At 38.5% G+C, this 16,803-nt stretch overlaps 3 non-coding genes across 3 annotated transcripts; 2 read left to right on the top strand and 1 right to left on the bottom strand.

Annotated features, from left to right (window-relative positions):
* Positions 1-1,504: 1,504 nt before the first annotated feature.
* Positions 1,505-1,576, bottom strand: TRNAH-GUG (transfer RNA histidin (anticodon GUG)). Its single transcript has one exon. It is a non-coding gene; the product is annotated as a tRNA-His (tRNA).
* Positions 1,577-3,198: 1,622 nt separating this feature from the next.
* TRNAH-GUG (transfer RNA histidin (anticodon GUG)) lies at positions 3,199-3,270 on the top strand. The gene has a single exon. It is a non-coding gene; the product is annotated as a tRNA-His (tRNA).
* Positions 3,271-4,805: 1,535 nt separating this feature from the next.
* On the top strand, positions 4,806-4,877 carry TRNAH-GUG (transfer RNA histidin (anticodon GUG)). The gene has a single exon. It is a non-coding gene; the product is annotated as a tRNA-His (tRNA).
* Positions 4,878-16,803: the final 11,926 nt, after the last annotated feature.

Genomic DNA, 16,803 nt, shown 5'->3' with positions numbered 1-16,803 from the left:
GTAATTAAAGGATATAAACAAACAGCTCTCAAAAGAACTGCAAAGTATTCACAACCACATGAAAGAATGCCCTAAATTACTAATAAGATAATTGACAACCCAAACAATCCTTTTGGTTTCTCCTCACAGCCTGTAAATTGGCAAAGATGACAAAAAGTGACAATTGCCAGTGTTGAAAGGATTATGAGAAGATAGACATACTAATACACTTAGTAAGGCTTATGTCCTAAGAAAGTAATTAATAAGAAAAAAGCCCTTAAAATATTTTAAACAGTACAATACTCTGACAGCAAAGAATTGGAAGCAAAGTAGATATCCATGGATTGGGGAATGGTTAAACAAATTGCGTGACATTAATGAGTTAGAATATTACTACTTTGTTAAAAAAAATAACGTATGCTGAATTCAGAGAAGCATGGGAAAATCTACAGGAACTGATTGAGTAAAGTAAACACATACACACACATATATACACACCCACTTACATACATACACACAATAACTACAAGTCAATGGAAAGAACAATTGACAAAAAATCAAAAGTGAATGTAACAAAATTATAAATATGGCAGAATTTGAATGAAGCGATTGATATGAAAGGATATTCCCTAAGCCACACCTTTGTGGCAGCTAGAGGTCTCAAGTGTTATAGATTACACGTTTACATGCTTTATCAAAGTATTGATCAGTGATCAGTTGTGCTTATTTTTTTCCCCTCTTTATAAAATTATTTGTTCTATGAGATAGCTCTCTGTGAGGGGCAAGTGAAGGGAAACTTGGGGTTACTGAGATAATCTAAGAAACAGAAGACATCAATAAAAACGTATTTTAAAAAAACAAATAAAATAGTCTTTAAAAACCATTCTATATGGGAACTTTCTGTTCAAAGAATTTCATTAGCAAACTTATATGTAGTTATCAAATGTTGGAAGCACACTAAATGTCTGATATAGGGATGTAATTAAATAAATCGTGGTACATTGACATATTGGTATACTATAATGCATTAAGTCCACCAACCAGTATAAAGAATAGGGAAAAAATGCGAAGAAGATAAAGAAAAAAGAGAAGACTTTAACGTATATTACAAGAAGCATTTAAGAGGAAAAGAGATGAGAATGAAACAAAATCCTATTGGGAGACAATTTATACTTTATGAATAGAAATTAATTTAAATGTAAATAGTTACTTAGCAAGTTTGATTTGTTTATGTTTAATATTAAGATAAAAAAATAAAAACAACTAAATTGTTAAGAGCACAGAGATTTCTCCAAAGATATTATGTGGAAAAATTTAAACTTCCAGGTAAGAGAAGCACCTAAATGAAGTTTGTTTTTTTAAGTGTACAATGCACAGGGAAGAAATAAGTCATCACCACTGAACACACTGGGTTTCCTCAAGTCACAACTTTTTTAAGTTGCCTTAAAATAAGCGCCTTAAAATTTAGATTTATTTTAAAAAAGAAACAAAATACACGCTCTTTGCCGTGCCATTGCTTCCACAATGCCGTGACTCGGATTCGAACCGAGGTTGCTGCGGCCACAACGCAGAGTACTAACCACTATACGATCACGGCGAGCTACCAGAGCGCTACGAGTGCACGTTCTTCTCAATGTTTCTTTTCAGCTATTTCATCACTTGCTCTGGTCTTGCCATTTTCAAGTTCACTGAAGGTCATTGTAAATAAAAATCATCCTTAATTATGAAGTGCCAGCCGATCGCCCCGATTCTTTTCCTGCACAAGAAGAAGAAACTGAAACTGACCCTGAGGCAGCCCCCTCCAGGAGGGATTGCTATGAAATCTATGCGACCGGAGAACAAGAATGGGGGGAGAAAGGACAATATTTATGAAACCACCAGTGTGGGAAGGGGAGGAGAGAAGCGCTACGAGATTTAAACTAGACTTTCTCCTTTCCGGAAACTAATAGGGGAAAGGAACATACACAAATAACTATGATTCAAAATATTGTATGATCAGTTCTCTTGTTGAGTGAATAAGCGAATGGATCGGTCAGTCAAGAAGCATTTATAAATTATTTTCCAGTGTTTGTTAATTATTTATTAATACTATATTCAGTAACTGTGTTGAGGGCCGGGGAGACAAAGAACTCCCCCTTCCCCAAACAAAACAGCCCCAACTCTAGGAGTTAGTTTAATGGAGGATATAATAGGCAATTTTACAGTCAAGCTATAGGTAGGATAATTTGGAGATAACACAGAAAAAGCACTAATATTAAGTGAGAACTGGAAAGACTTTTTGTAGGTGGCATTTATCTTGGACTTGAAGGAAGCCAGGAAATGAGGGAGGGACAGAGAGTGAAAATGCCTGGAGTTGGGAGATGGGATTTCTCATATATATAAGGAACAGCAAGAATGTCAGTGTGACTGGATCATAGTCCTCCAAGGTGAGTAAGGTCTATGAAGGTTGGAAAGGTAGGATGGTGGAGGGTTGTGAAGGGCTTTAAAAGTGAATGAGTGAACGAATGAATGAAGCAAGACAAAGTACTCCCTCTGCGAGGTCTGAACAGGAAGCTCATTACCAAACCTAGGTAGAAACCAAGATTTTACTACAGTGAAGAGGCACGCCCATGTCCAGTCATCTCACACATACACATCCCCTCTTCCGCAAGAAAGCCTCCCAAATTGCCCTTGGGCAAGACTCCATGGGGAGCTGGATGCGGCCTGAAGGGCTCCTCTAACTTGCTGGGTGCTTCCCCCCGCCTCATGCCCACGTGGCCCAGCCGAGCAAGGTCTCCCTCTTTTCCGAGTAGAGTAGTCACGTGGGGAATTCCGCTACCAGCCCCAGCCCCAGCCCCAAATCACCTAGCTGCCCGAGGGGAGAGAATTCTCCCCTCCCCCGCCCTCCCTCATCTCGGGTCCGAAGACGGAGCCATTCGAAAGGAATGGTCTCCCGAAGTCCGAACCGATTTGCCACAGGACGCGGAGGGGAAAGTAACCCGTGGTCAGAGGAGGTAGCAGACTTGCTTGCCTAGGGTCAGCTCCCGTTAGGGTGGAGCAAAACCAGAGCGAGTTGAACGGGAGAACCGCGCGCCTGCGTATCGCAGAGAGAGCCTGTGAAGGAAGCAGTGAGCCCAGGCGCTACACTGATCTATGAGAAATACGTCAGCAGTAGAGGGCGGTGCTTCATACTTAGAAAAGCCTGAGTGACAAATTTTATTGCCAGCTCCCCGGTAGCTTGCCGTGATCGTATAGTGGTTAGTACTCTGCGTTGTGGCCGCAGCAACCTCGGTTCGAATCCGAGTCACGGCATTGTGGTAAACAATGGCACGGCAAGGGGGCTAGATTTTTTTTTTTAATGTATTTATATCCCAATCCTGAACTCAGTAGTCTAGCGACAAGAAACCCTTAGAATCAAGCATATTGTTAAACCTACGGGGAAAAAAAAAAGCTATGAAATTGACGCATAGTAACTATTGGTCCCTAATGCACAATGAATGCGTCCCTTTTGTATTTGTATTTGATAAATCCTTTAATAATTACAAGTATAAAATATGTTTATAAAAACATGAATGTGTACAGAGGGAATTAAGAGCATAATGATATGTACAAATGATCTTGAAAAAAAAACTACAGCATAAATTGCACTGATTAAAAATGAGAAGTTCATTAAAATATTCTCCAAATCTGACTCATTTGATTGTTCTGGCTCGGACTCTTCGTTTGAGAATCTGGTGATCTGGTAATATCTAAAGGACTGGAGATCTGGCTTATATTTACCAATGTGTGTGTGCTCTACCCCCAAGCTCCAGGAGGGCAGAGACTATTGTTTTTGCTTTATATCACCAAGGCCTAGCACAGTAGGCGCTTAATAAGTACTTGTTGGATGGTATTGGATCTCCCATACCTCCCACAGGTTCTGGTTGGTGGATCAGAGATAAGTAAAATGCTCTGAAAACCTTTAAAGAGCTCTATAAATGTTAATTGTTGCTGTTATTATTGTGACTTTCTCCCCATAGGAGAAAGAAAATCTTCCTCGACTCCTTTTTAGTCATCCAATTTTTGTTTATGTGAAAATGTCAGATCCTTAGGATGGTTGTATCTTTCTTTGTATTTGTACCCCCCCCCCCAACAACCTCACTGCCTGTGATAGAGTAGGCGCTTAATAAGTGCTTGTTGGATGGGACTGGATCCCCAAAACCTCCCCTAAGTACAGATACTGGAGAGTAAATAAAATGAGGCAAACAATGCTTTGCAAACCTTTAACGCACTCTCTCAATACTAGTCATTATTATTATACTTTATCCATAAGAAATACAGAATATTCTCCTCTTGACTGCTTTCTAGGGACCCAATTTTTGTTTTTGTAAGAATGTCAGCTCCTGGAGATGATTGCTTCATTCTTTGTATTTGTACCCCGATCACCTACCTCAGTGCCTATCATCATATAGTAGGCGCTTAGTAAATGCTATTTGGTTATTTTGGTTTTCCCTTAATAACAATTCACGGCAGAATTTCTCTTTTCTCCCAACACTTGGAGGGAATTCTGCATTTAGGAAAGATTCCGAAAAGAGTCCTGTAACCGAGGAGCCCTTTTTTAGCTATCTAAAACGGTCCTTCCTCTGGTCCGAGACATTCAAAGCGTAACAATCCTCGGTTGCTTCACAGGCAGGAAATAAATGTCAGACTTTCTCTTCTGGTGGAGTTCTGCGCCTGCGCTCTTAGCGTCGGCCTCCCTTTGGAACTCCTCCTCGAAGTCAGAACGAAGAATGACGTACTGTTAGGGAGGGTCTATCACTGAAGAAGAGACTAACAGTAGAGCAAAACCTACGGGTCCCGGTTAGCTCGCCGTGATCGTATAGTGGTTAGTACTCTGCGTTGTGGCCGCAGCAACCTCGGTTCGAATCCGAGTCACGGCATTGTGGAAACAATAGCACGGCAAGGGATTCAATTTTTGTTTCACTCCGTAATTTTCCCCCCCTTGTATTCTCGGTAATCTTAACATGAAACAACACTTGAGCTAGGGCAACCGCAATTTTTTTACAATAGCGCAGAACCCCAAAAATGATCTTTAAAGAACTTGAATTTCGCTTAAGGTTCATTCTTCTGAGAATAGAATTCTTCTTTCTGCCATATGTTTCGTGTGTACCCCCTCGGGAAACAGCTCCCCAAAAATCTCCCTTGTATTTTAAGGTTCTGAAACCTTTACACGGAAGAGATTTGGGTTGCTAAAGGATCTCTCTAGAGCGAAAAGTCCGATTCCTAGCCCAATTGTAACCTCCTTTAGGACAAGATTGGACTTTTTCAGGCAGAGTAGTAGCATTTAGGGCTAGAAGGAACCTTACACTCCAAATATCTCATTTTGCAGAAGAAAGGTGTTGGATTTGGAATCAGGGAATCCGGTTTTTAACTTGTCTCTCGGACTTGATACTTTGGAAAAATCATCTTCCTGTTTCCTCATCTGTAAAATGAGAGGATTAGACTAGATGATCTATCAGGTTTCTTCCTAGCTCTAACTCTAGGGTCCATATATCTCATGAAAACTAGGACCAGAGAGTGACTGGATTTGCCCACGGTCACACAGCCAAAGAGCACCAAGTCTTTACAATACATTACACCACCCCACCACCGTTCATCTCTGCAGTCCCTCTCCTCTTTGCCTTGTCTTTGTAGACACCCAACAAATCCGTATTGAATTGAATAGATCTTTCTAATCCTATTAGCTAAAATCAGAAGATTAAGATTAGGGCTACTCTGAAGTCTGGGCTATGAGTAGAAATTGGGAAGATTAATTGATTTGAAAGCACCAAATCTAGCTGACTTCCTACTTCTCCGTCCGGTAGGTCTGACAATGGCAGACTTGGTATCTTCTACAAGTCATTGTAAGTGACTAGCATTCCACTGGAGCATGGTGATGTAGATGGAGCCCTTGGTCCCAGTCCTGCACACCGCTGGAGGTTTCTAGAGAATAGCTCTAGTTTCACATCTGTTTAAAGGGGCCAGAATGAACACTAGGGTATAGGGGATCCTAGAGGGATATTATTTGGGAGTCTGTTCCTGTGCTATCATTTCTGACGTCTTCCCAATGAACAATAATAACTCACAGGATTTTCTCAGGATCCCCTGGAAGAGATGCAGCTTCTACCTTACAAGGAAGAGATTTGGGTTGCTAAGGGATCTCTCTAGAGAGAAAGGTACGATTCCTAGCCCAATTGTAACCTCCTTTAGGACAAGATTGGACCTTTTCAGACACAGAGTAGCATTTGGGTCTAGAAGGTACCTTACTCTCTAAATCTCTCTCATTTTTGCAGAGGAGAAAAGATGCTGGATTTTGGAATCAGGGAATCAGCATTTGGATCTGTCTCTTGGCACCCCTTATATAAAATAAGGATCAGAATGAAGAAAACTCCAGGTCTTCCCATTCAAAATACAGGATTCATTTCACTACTCCTAGCTAACTACCTATTTGAACTAAACAATTCAAAGGGCTCTTGTTAAGCACTTCCTCATTTCATAGCAATCAGACATCTCCTCTGATATCTCCTTCATTCCTTGTCAAACAAGATCAGCCAGACTTGATCCCATCCTTCTCATCTTTTTTTTCCCCAGCAGATTACCCCCATGCAGCCACCTCAAAACACTTCAAAGAGAAACATTTCTTGGCAATATAAATAAACAAATTTTAAAATCGGGAAATGAACTTCTGTATTATTTTTCCCTTTGAGAGGAAAAAGAAGAAGCAAGAGTGTATGAGAGGTGAGAAGGTTGGGTTAGGGTAAGGGTGGAGTTAGCTTGAATAGACTTTGACAAGACTTTGATGAAGAGGGCCCTCCTGCTGAAGAGAAACCCAACCTTCTAGCAAGCCAGCAGGCATGTGGACCTCATGGCTTCCCAATGGAGACTAAGAGACAGGAGTTACAGTGAGATAAAGAGAAAAGGGAAATGAGTTAGACAAAAGAAACAAAGACCTATTTATGGTCCAACTTTTAATTGGGGTAAAGCAGCTGCTCAGGCTAACAATCCTTTTGGTGCACTGGTTGCAAATACTTCCTCTTTTTCCTAACTTTAAGAGAAGTTAATATCAGTGTTCAAAGGAATCTAGGATTTCTTGGATAAACTTGTTAAACTGCAGGGCCTGCTACTGGGAGGGAGTGGTGATAAGACATGGGGGGAGGTGTTATTATTAGATTGTTTAAGGAAAAGAGACAGAGGAGTATAAGCCAGGTTTCCTTGATGGAGAGGAAAGGAGGGTGTAGAGAAGTAAAGTGCTCTAGACTAAGAACTAGGAGAAATATAAAATTATGAGGGCAAGGGAGAGGAAGGAGGTCTTTTGTTTTTTTTTTTGTTTGTTTGTTTGTTTTTTATGAGAACAAGGGAAAATAGAGAGAAAAAAGATGGGAAATAAGTTATTGACAGATAAGAAAGATTACAGAACTACTTCTAGGTTACATTCAGACATCTTAGACTCTAGATATGCCTAGAAAATAATTTTTTTTTTCTCACATGGGGAACATAAAGACTATCTAGTTTAATCTTCTCATTTTGCAGTTGAAGAAACTGAGGCCTAGAGAGAAGTACCTTGCCCACAATTAGTCAAGTAAGCATCTGAGGTAGGATTCAAACTCAGACCTTTCTGAACTAGAGTCAAGTATACAGATGCCTGTCCCAGATCACCTCTGCTTGAAGTATCTCTTCTCTGAATTCCTATAACATAATTGGTGGGGTAAGTCATTTTGGTACTTAAATAGAATATCAAGCAATTTGAAAAGGGAGAAAGGACTAGTAACTGGAAGATTTATTAAAAGTTTCATGGGGGAAAAGGGGATAAAGGAGAGAGGGGAGTTAAAGATAACACTTATTTTATAAGGAAAACAACATTGAAGGGTTTCAGTATTTTGATGAATGCAATGTTACGTATCATACAACACAGGACTGATCATAAAGGTGCATCAAAGAGGTTGTAGACTACAGGTAAGGAATGGAGCATAAATTTCCAGACATTTTGCTTGACTATTGCTTTGTTACAGAGGAAAGGTGAATTAAAAAATGATAACCATGTTTTAAGAGGAGGGCATTACTAAAACTTTTTTTAAAAGAGAGTTAAAAATAATTCCTAACTCAAACTGAAGTGAACAGAACCAGGAGAATGTTGTACACAGCAATAGCAAGAATGTATGCAAATCCACTGTAAATTAATTATTATCAGCAATGCAAGGATCCAGGACAATTTCAACAAAAACCCTATTCACTGCCATAGAAGGAACTGATGAGACTTAATGCAGATTGAAGCATACCATTCTTCACTGTATTTCCTCCATCTAGTGTAAGTGAAATGTCTTCTTTTACAACATGATGAACTTAGAAATATGTATTGTGTGATAATACATGAATGACCTATGTCATATTGCCAGCCATCTTGAGGAGGGGAAAGGCAAGAGGAAGGGAGAGAATATGGACTGAAAAAATGTCAGAAAATTATTATTAAAAATTGTGTTGACATGTAAAATAAAGATAATTTTGAGGTTATAAACCTGTGAATCTTAAAAACTGCTTAGACTCTACTTTAGAAGATTTGGTTAAGCTATTCCCTTATTGTAACAAATGGATGTACTTACTTGATCAGGAATATATTGGGAATTTTAACATTACTCCACCCATACTTAGGCACACTTTAGGGGAAGATAAAATTGTAAACTCCTTACTGAACAATGAAAAGTCCTCAACTCATACTTATAGTGAAGCTAAAACCTTAAGCTAGGTCTATTTTTAGATCTCATACAAAAGGGTACTAAGTACCTATAAAGGTTAAATTAATCACTAAAAGATCAAGCAACTTATAAAGGGCAAGCTTAGCAAGAGGTGTGAAGGTTTAGTTTACTCAGGGAAGGCTTAACAAAAGAAGATATGAATTAAGAATGGACAGTCCTGTGAAAAATGTCTACTGTGATTGGTAGATGTGACAATTTAGGGGAGGTGACATAAGAGAAATATTTCTTTAAAAGGAACTGTCTGAATCCAGTTCAGGGGATTGGAGTTTTTGGAGTTAGTGTGGAGGAGTTGGCTCTCTGAACTTAGGGAGTTGAGTTTGGAAGCTGAATTGGAGGGTCTCTCTGAACACTAGAGTTTTGCTTGGAAGGACCTTGTGGTGAGTGATTAAAGACTGACTAGTCTCTCTTAAGGCTAAGGCCTAGGCCATTTGGCCTAGGCCTTTTCCTACTATTTCCTCTTACTCTGTCTCTCTCCCTTCCCTTAATTCCTTCATTCATATTAATTAAAATCTCCATAAAACCCAGCTGACTTGGGTATTTCATATTTGGCAATTTTTCCCATGGCGACCACTTATTTTTTATTTAATTCAAGACACTAAAATTATCTTTACAGTTTTGGCAATTCACAGTCTTGAAACCATATTTTTGTGGTCACAAACCTCAGTAACTAGGAGGATAATAATAATACCCTCAACAGAAATAGGGAAGTTTAGGAGAGGGGCAGATTTATTGATTTATTTATTTTTAAACTCTTACCTTCTGTCTTATTGGTTCTAAGACAGAAGAGTGGTAAGGGCTAGGCAATGGGAGTTAAGTGACTTGCCCATAGGGTTGCACAGTTAGGAAGTGTCTGAGGCCAGATGTAAAACCCAGAAACTTCCATAGAGGGGAAGATTTATGATGGAAGATAACGAGTTTTGTTTGAGGCATGTTGAGTTTGAGATGCCTAAAGATGTCTAACAGGCATTTGGACTGAGTTTAGGAGAGAGATTAGAATTGAATAAGGGAGGGGTCATAGAAGATGAGAGGAGAGCCCAGGGAAGAGCTTTGTAGAGAACTCAGATTTAGGAAGTGAGCGATGATAATGGGATGGAGAAGTAAGCCAGCAATTGTTATAGGTGATAGAAGGAAAACTGGGGGAGAAGTGTTGAGAAAGCTGAGGAAGGAAAGAGAAACTAAGAGGAGGTGATAGCAGTAAATCAAAGTGGAGAGAGTCCAGAATAATGATATAGAAATGATAATTGGCTTAGCAGCTAAGAGATATAATTTCCAAAGAGTGATGAATAGAAATCAGATTGCAAGAATTTGAGAAAAGGTGTGAATAGTGGAACAATAAAGGATTCAGGAATAGAAGATTGTAGGTCTAGGAGTTTGGCAAAGAAAGGGAGGAGATATAGGATAATAGCTCGAGGGGCTGGTCAGGGTCAGGGAGTTGTTTTTAAAGGATAGATATGACTTGAGATATATCTTGATCTTTAATTGTCTCACAGAATTCTATTTAGGCTTTCCAAAGAGATTATAAACTTCTTAAGGTCAGGGACTATTTTTTATTCTTTTAATCTGCCACAGCACTTAGAAAGAACCACGCAGGCATCTGCTTTTAACTGAACTATTCCTGTGAGCTGCTTCAAGGCAAGATAAATATTCTTCCCCCAAAGCTTCTGTTTGTTCACCCACAGCTGACTGGGACAGTGCTCAACAAAACTAAAATCCTTGAAGTTTTTGCTTAGTGCCCCAGGGTCACTGTTCCTCCCAGTAAAAAAGAAAAGAAAAGATCCTTCCTTCCTTAGACCTGCAGAGTACTCTGTTTATACTTTTCCCTATGTTTTTGTTCCTTTGGGTGAAATACTTATTTGTGTAAGTACATCTGCTCATCCTCTGGACTTCTAGACCATGTCTGAATTATCTTTGTAGATTTCTTAGGATCCAACAGGGTATCACACATAATAGACCTTAAATGTTTCATGAATGAATGACTGACTGCCCATGGTTCCCAGTTCTCACACCTTCTCCCTCCTCAAAAGAGGGAAGGCAATTGTTGGTTATTTGATGGGAAGGGGCAGGGGGTGGAAAAGATCAGAGACTGTTTTATTCAAACCCATCTTTTTGTGGGAAGAGATTTCCCTACTACCCCTTTAAACCCCTTTCTTAAGCCTCATCTGATGATTTTCCAGTAGGATTTTATCATTAACAAACCTTACTCTTCCAGAGAATGGAAGGGGCTTTGTATGAGAGTTCTGGAATGTCAGACTGGGTGGGGCCAGATAGTGGCAGGCCTTGGAAGCCAAGAAGAATGACCAAACTGTCTGGTTCCTCACCCCTAGGCATATATAGCAAGAAGTGAAAGCTAGAAGAAAATACTATTATGTAAAGTTAAGCAATCCCAAAGGGAAAAATTAGACCTATAATGTCAAACTCACTTAAAAGGGCTTCTCTGTGTTGAGAATAACTAAATTCAGTTAGTTTTTTTTTTTTACTGCATAGCTGTTTTCCACTTTACACAATAAATATGTTCCTGAAAAATATGCATGATTTAGGGGTAAATTGAATAATACTTGAAATGAAGCTGGGGACATTATAAAAATAAAACTCCGGAGAAATCTTTTTCTATAAAGTAGACACTCACTACCTAACATGTCTCCTTTCTAAGCTTAAATTTTATTTAATTAACAAAATTAAGGAATTAATAACATTATTTAAAATCTCTTTTTTCTAAGCTTCAAATAATAAGCTTGTTTTAAGAAGGGAAAACCTGCCTTCTCATCCAAGATTCCTCTGTGTCTACTTTGGTTGTGTCTTGTTTATGTACCTATACATGTACATATTGCCTCCCCATTACAAGATAAACTCTGGGAGGCTAGAGATTATTTTACTTTTATCTTTATATATCACCAATGTTTAGCCCGGTATCTGAAATATAGCAAGCATTTAATAAAACCTTGTTTATTAATAGATTCTATCAATTTGTTATAGTTATTTTTTGTTTAATCAGTAAAATTTGAAATTGGTTCTGTACTTATTTTGATCATGGAACACCTCTGTCTAGATTTAATGATCATTTCAACTTATTAAGTGCCTTAGTAGAACAGTGGAGAAAATACTGGACCTGGAGTCAGGAAGACTTCAATTCAAATCAGAAACCAAACAAGGTACTTTGCTGCTGTTTGCCTCTGGCTGTAAAATAATAATAGCACCTATTATATATATATATGTGTGTGTGTGTGTGTGATACATACACATACATATATATAAATATATATAATATATATATATGGCACTATGCTGAATGCTAAGGGAGATAGAAAATCCGTAGCATAAAGTCTCTACCCTCCTAAACTTACAATCTTATAAAAAAAAGAACCGATGTGCCCAAATAACTACTAAACAAAATAGGAAGAAAAAAAAACAAGAATAGGAAAGCTACAAAATCCTACAGGATATCTGGGAAAGGATAATTTCTAGGCAGACAAGGGAAGTCTTTCATGGAAAAGATGGTATTTGAGCTCAATCTCAAAGGAGAGCCAGACATTCAATACATGAAGAATTCAGGAGGAAGAACACATAGCATTCTGAACAGCAGTCAGATGGAGAGAAAGCTATATAACAGGGTTACCTGAGCATGATGATACATAGGTAGGTGGTGGGAAGTAGTTCAGTTTATCTGAATTACTGTAGGGTAGCAGGCTAGTCAGGTAGCAATCATAGGGTAAATGATAAGGAGCATTGTGAAAGAAGGTTGTAAAGATATGCTACCACCATACTGAGAAGAACCAAGGAATGCCTGAACTTAATTCTGTCCTGAATGGGGCCTCATACATCCTTCCAGGAGTCAGAATGACTGAGACTTCAGGCAAAAAGATACTGCTTTGAGTAGTCTCAGACCAGTCATGTGAAGTTGAGTCAATGAATGTTTTGTTAAATGCTTGCTATCTGTCAGGTACTGTCCCAAGGACTAAGGATAAAAAGAGAAAAGGAAAGGAGAGAATTTTTTTTAAAAGAAGAAAGGAAAAAACCTGCTCTCTAGGAACTTATATTTTAGTGGGACTAAAGAAGGTAGAGTACAGGGGGAGGAGGTACATAGAGCGGTCATGGTCTAAAAGTTCAGAGAATGAAGGAGAGCTGGTCTGGGCTCTTCCTCAAAATGAAACTTGAAGAAAGAATTCAACAAAGAAAGAAAAGGGGCCACAAAGGTGACGAGAGAAGGAAGCCGGTAAAGACAGGATGGTGAAATCCGGAAAATTAAGGATGACCGGTTTGGGCCCTTCCTCAAAGTGGAGATTCCAGAAAGAATTCACAATGGGAGAAGAGGGTCACAGAAGGCAGCTGCCCTGGGGAATTCAATTCAACAAATGCTTCAGATGTAGGTTATCATTTTTGTCTACGTCAAGCCCCAACATTTTGAAGTATAAACTACCATGCTAATGCCACAAATTAGCTTAGTCCAGTCCTTGGGGAGCAAAGACCTGCTATGGAATTTTCTACCACCACTTCCCCACACTTTGGAGTAGAAATACCAATCTAGTCATCCAACTGATGATCCAATATTATAGAACCTATGGCTAGCAAAGATGTACTCCTCACTACCATAATCCCAGTGAGTCAGTCACCGATTACCAGAGATAAAATCCTCTTCCTTGGCTTCGCATTTCCTCTAATTTATCCTGATTTAGTTAATCCTACTCTTCCCCAGATCCTTTCCTCCTTTGGCTTTCCATTCCATTGTGCCCTCTGAAATTCCCAAGTAATCATTAACAAGTAGCCCTTCATCCTTGATCTCTTCTTTACATACTCTTTTTATCATAGGCAGACATAGATTTTGGGCCAGGTAGGAGGTTGGGGAGCATTACTACTGGCCCTTTGTCCTGGGGGAACACCCACACTCTATGCATAGCTGTGCTTTTTATTCTAATTGGAGATCTGATCCTGTTATTCCCCTGCTTAAGAAGTTCTAATCTCTCCCTGTTGGATATAGGATAAGATGCAAACTGCTCTGGCATTTTAAATACTTCACAATCTGACTCCAGCTTCCTTTTCCTTCCTTACTGCTACTTATTCTCCTTCCTGTATTCTATGTCTTGGTCAAACCATCTCACTCACCATTCCCTTCTTTTTGACAAGGCTAACCTCTATATTCATACCCTTGAATCTCACCCTCTCATTCTTTCTAGAAATTTACTCCATGGATTATTTTCTCTTCCCATTCTGATCTTGACTCTCTTCCTTCCTACTGGTTCTTTCTCCACTGCCTATAAACATGCTCAGGTTTACTTTGTCCTTAAAAACAAAACAAACAAAAAAACTTGATTTGATCCTGCCTTCCCTCAGGTATTCCTTCCTTGGCTTTCACAACACTTCTCTCTCCTACTTCTCCTATCTCTCTGCCTATTTCTTAGTCTCTTTTGCTGATTCTTCATCCATTCTTCATTTATATCCTATCCCATAAGCCTGGTGTTCTCTAGGGCTCTGCCAGAGGCTCATTTCTCCTCTATCTCTTTTTTTACTTTTTAAAAAGATTCTCTTATATCTCATTAGGCCCCACATATTCAAATATTACCTCCATATTGATGATTCTGGATTTGTATATTCAGCTCTAATATTTCTCCTGAAGTCCAATCATATAATAAACTAAACATGTAGAAACTGAAACTCACTTCTAGAAACTTTCCAATTTCTAACCTGGAAAGAACTGCATGAACTGATGCAAAGTGAAGTAAGCAGAACCAGAAACATAATATACAGTAACAGCAATATTGTACAATGATCAACTATAGATGGCTTAGCTATTCTTAGCAATACAATGATTCAAAACAATTCCAGATGACTTATGATGAAAAGTGCTATGTATCTCCAAAGAAAGAACTGATGGAGTCTGTCTGAATGCAGATTGAAGCTTACTTTTTTCTACTTTATTTTCTTTGTGGATTTTTTGTTTTGTTTTATTTAAGTCTTGTTCCACAACATGACAAATATGGAAATATGTCTTGTATCATTACATATGAATAACAGATCAAATTGCTTACCATCTCTGGGAGGGGAGAGAGGAAGTAATGAAAGAATTTGGAATTCAAAATTTTAGAAAACACATACTTAAAATTATTATTACATATAATTTGAAAAAAATTAAATATTATATGAGAAAAAAAAGCTTTCCTATTTCTATTGTGGATACCACCATTCTTATCATCCAAATTCATAACCTAGGAAACATCTTTAGCTCTTCTTTTCTCTCATCCCCACCCCCATAAACAACCAAGTTTTGTCACTTTGGTCTCCAAAGTATCTCTCACATCTTTCTCTTTTTCTTTATTCATACAGTCACTGACCTACTTCCAGTCCTCACTGCTTCTTGCTTTAGACTTTTGTTGCTCTTAAGTTGATTACTCCTTTCCCAAACTTTGTGACCCCATTGATGTTTTCTTGGCAAAGATCCTGGAGTGGTTTGCAATTTCCTTCTCCAGCTCAATTTACATATGGGGAAACTGAGGCAAATAGACTTAAGTGATTTGTCCAGGATCACACTCTATCCACTGTGTCACCTAGATGCCCTTCTTGTCTAGACTAAGTCTTTTAACCATTCCCTTGTTTCCAGTCTCTTCCCTTAGCTGCACATAATTGTTAAAATAATCTTCCTACAACATCTCTAACTAGCTCACTTCCTTGCTCAAAAAACCTATAGGATAAAATACAAACTATTTAATTTACCACTTAAGGTCCTCCATAATCGGTTTCCTTCTTACCTTCCTAGTCTTATTTCACACTTCTCCCTCACAAACTTTACTTTCTTTTTCAAATAAATTTTCTTTTTCATTGAGAATTTGATCATCAACAAATGCAAATATTCCATTATATAAAAAGAATGAAACTTTTATAAGAAACTATGAAATTTTATCTAGAGTTTGTTTTTAATAAATATATATAAAATTTAGCAAGCTAATAGCCAAACAGCTCTATTTAATTTGTATTATCTTTTATACTTAATTTCTGAGTTTAAAAAATGTTTAATTCCCTTATTTGTATCCTTATCATTTACTTACTAATCATACCACTCCTTACCCAGTCAGAGGAGGAGCCCACCTTCACAAAAAATATATGTAGTCCTGAAAAACAAATTACTACATTGGCCATGTCTGTTTTTCAGCCAAACTAGTCTATTGGTTGCTCCTCAAAATCCCAATGCTGTTCATTTGGATAGGTTATCCATCCCACCCCTCCATGCCTTGAATCTGTGGTATATGGGGACAAAATGAACTAGTGTGGATAAATTGGGGTCTTGTGTTGAAACTTTAGAGTCAGAAACACCTGTGTCAGGTCCTGTCTCTGATGCACAATTACTGAATAACTTTGGCCAGCTCAGTAGGGGCAGCTAGATGCTCAATAGTGAGAGTGCTGGACTCAGAAGTCAGGAAGACCCAAGTTTGAATCTAGTCTTAAACCCTAACTATTATTACCCTGGGCAAGTTCCTTCATGTGAGCCTTGGTAAAGGAGAAAAATAATGGCATCTACTTCCCAGAGGGTAAAATTTGTTTTTGCAAACCTTAAAGCACCATGCAAATATTAGCTATTATTAAAATGGTGTTATCAAACTGACTTCTCAGTGTCCCCAGGCGACCCATCCAGACTGCACATTTCAGATGGCATAATAGGTATGAGGTGGTGTTCCCAGAAAGGAATTTCTTCCTAGGATTTCTCCAATACCAGTGAAATCAGTATTCCAGTTTAAAAAACAAAAACTGGGCCCCAGTCCTGGTTTTGCTGCTGCTATGACCTCTGACAACTCATTTATCCTCCATAAACCTCAGTTTTCTTGTCTGTCTAATGGGATGATAATAGTCTCACAACCTGCCTCACATGATTGTAGTGAGGATCAAACGAGATAAATAGATGTTCTTTGAAAAAGCACATATAAATACATATGCAATATATGCTTTTAGAGAATTTACAAATGAGGAAACGCCTTCTATAAAACAAATAGAGCTTGTCTTAGAGCATTGCCTGGGGGAGTAACAAGTTAAATGACTCTCCCATCCGGGTTGCCCTTCTCTTTATGAGCTCCATCCAGCTTGTCTTTCCAAAAAT

This window comes from Monodelphis domestica, chromosome 1 (genome assembly GCF_027887165.1).
Source record: "Monodelphis domestica isolate mMonDom1 chromosome 1, mMonDom1.pri, whole genome shotgun sequence".
NCBI classification, from domain to species: domain Eukaryota; kingdom Metazoa; phylum Chordata; class Mammalia; order Didelphimorphia; family Didelphidae; genus Monodelphis; species Monodelphis domestica.
The sequence above is the reverse complement of the archived record's forward strand: the minus strand, read 5'-3'. Positions and strand labels throughout refer to the sequence as shown.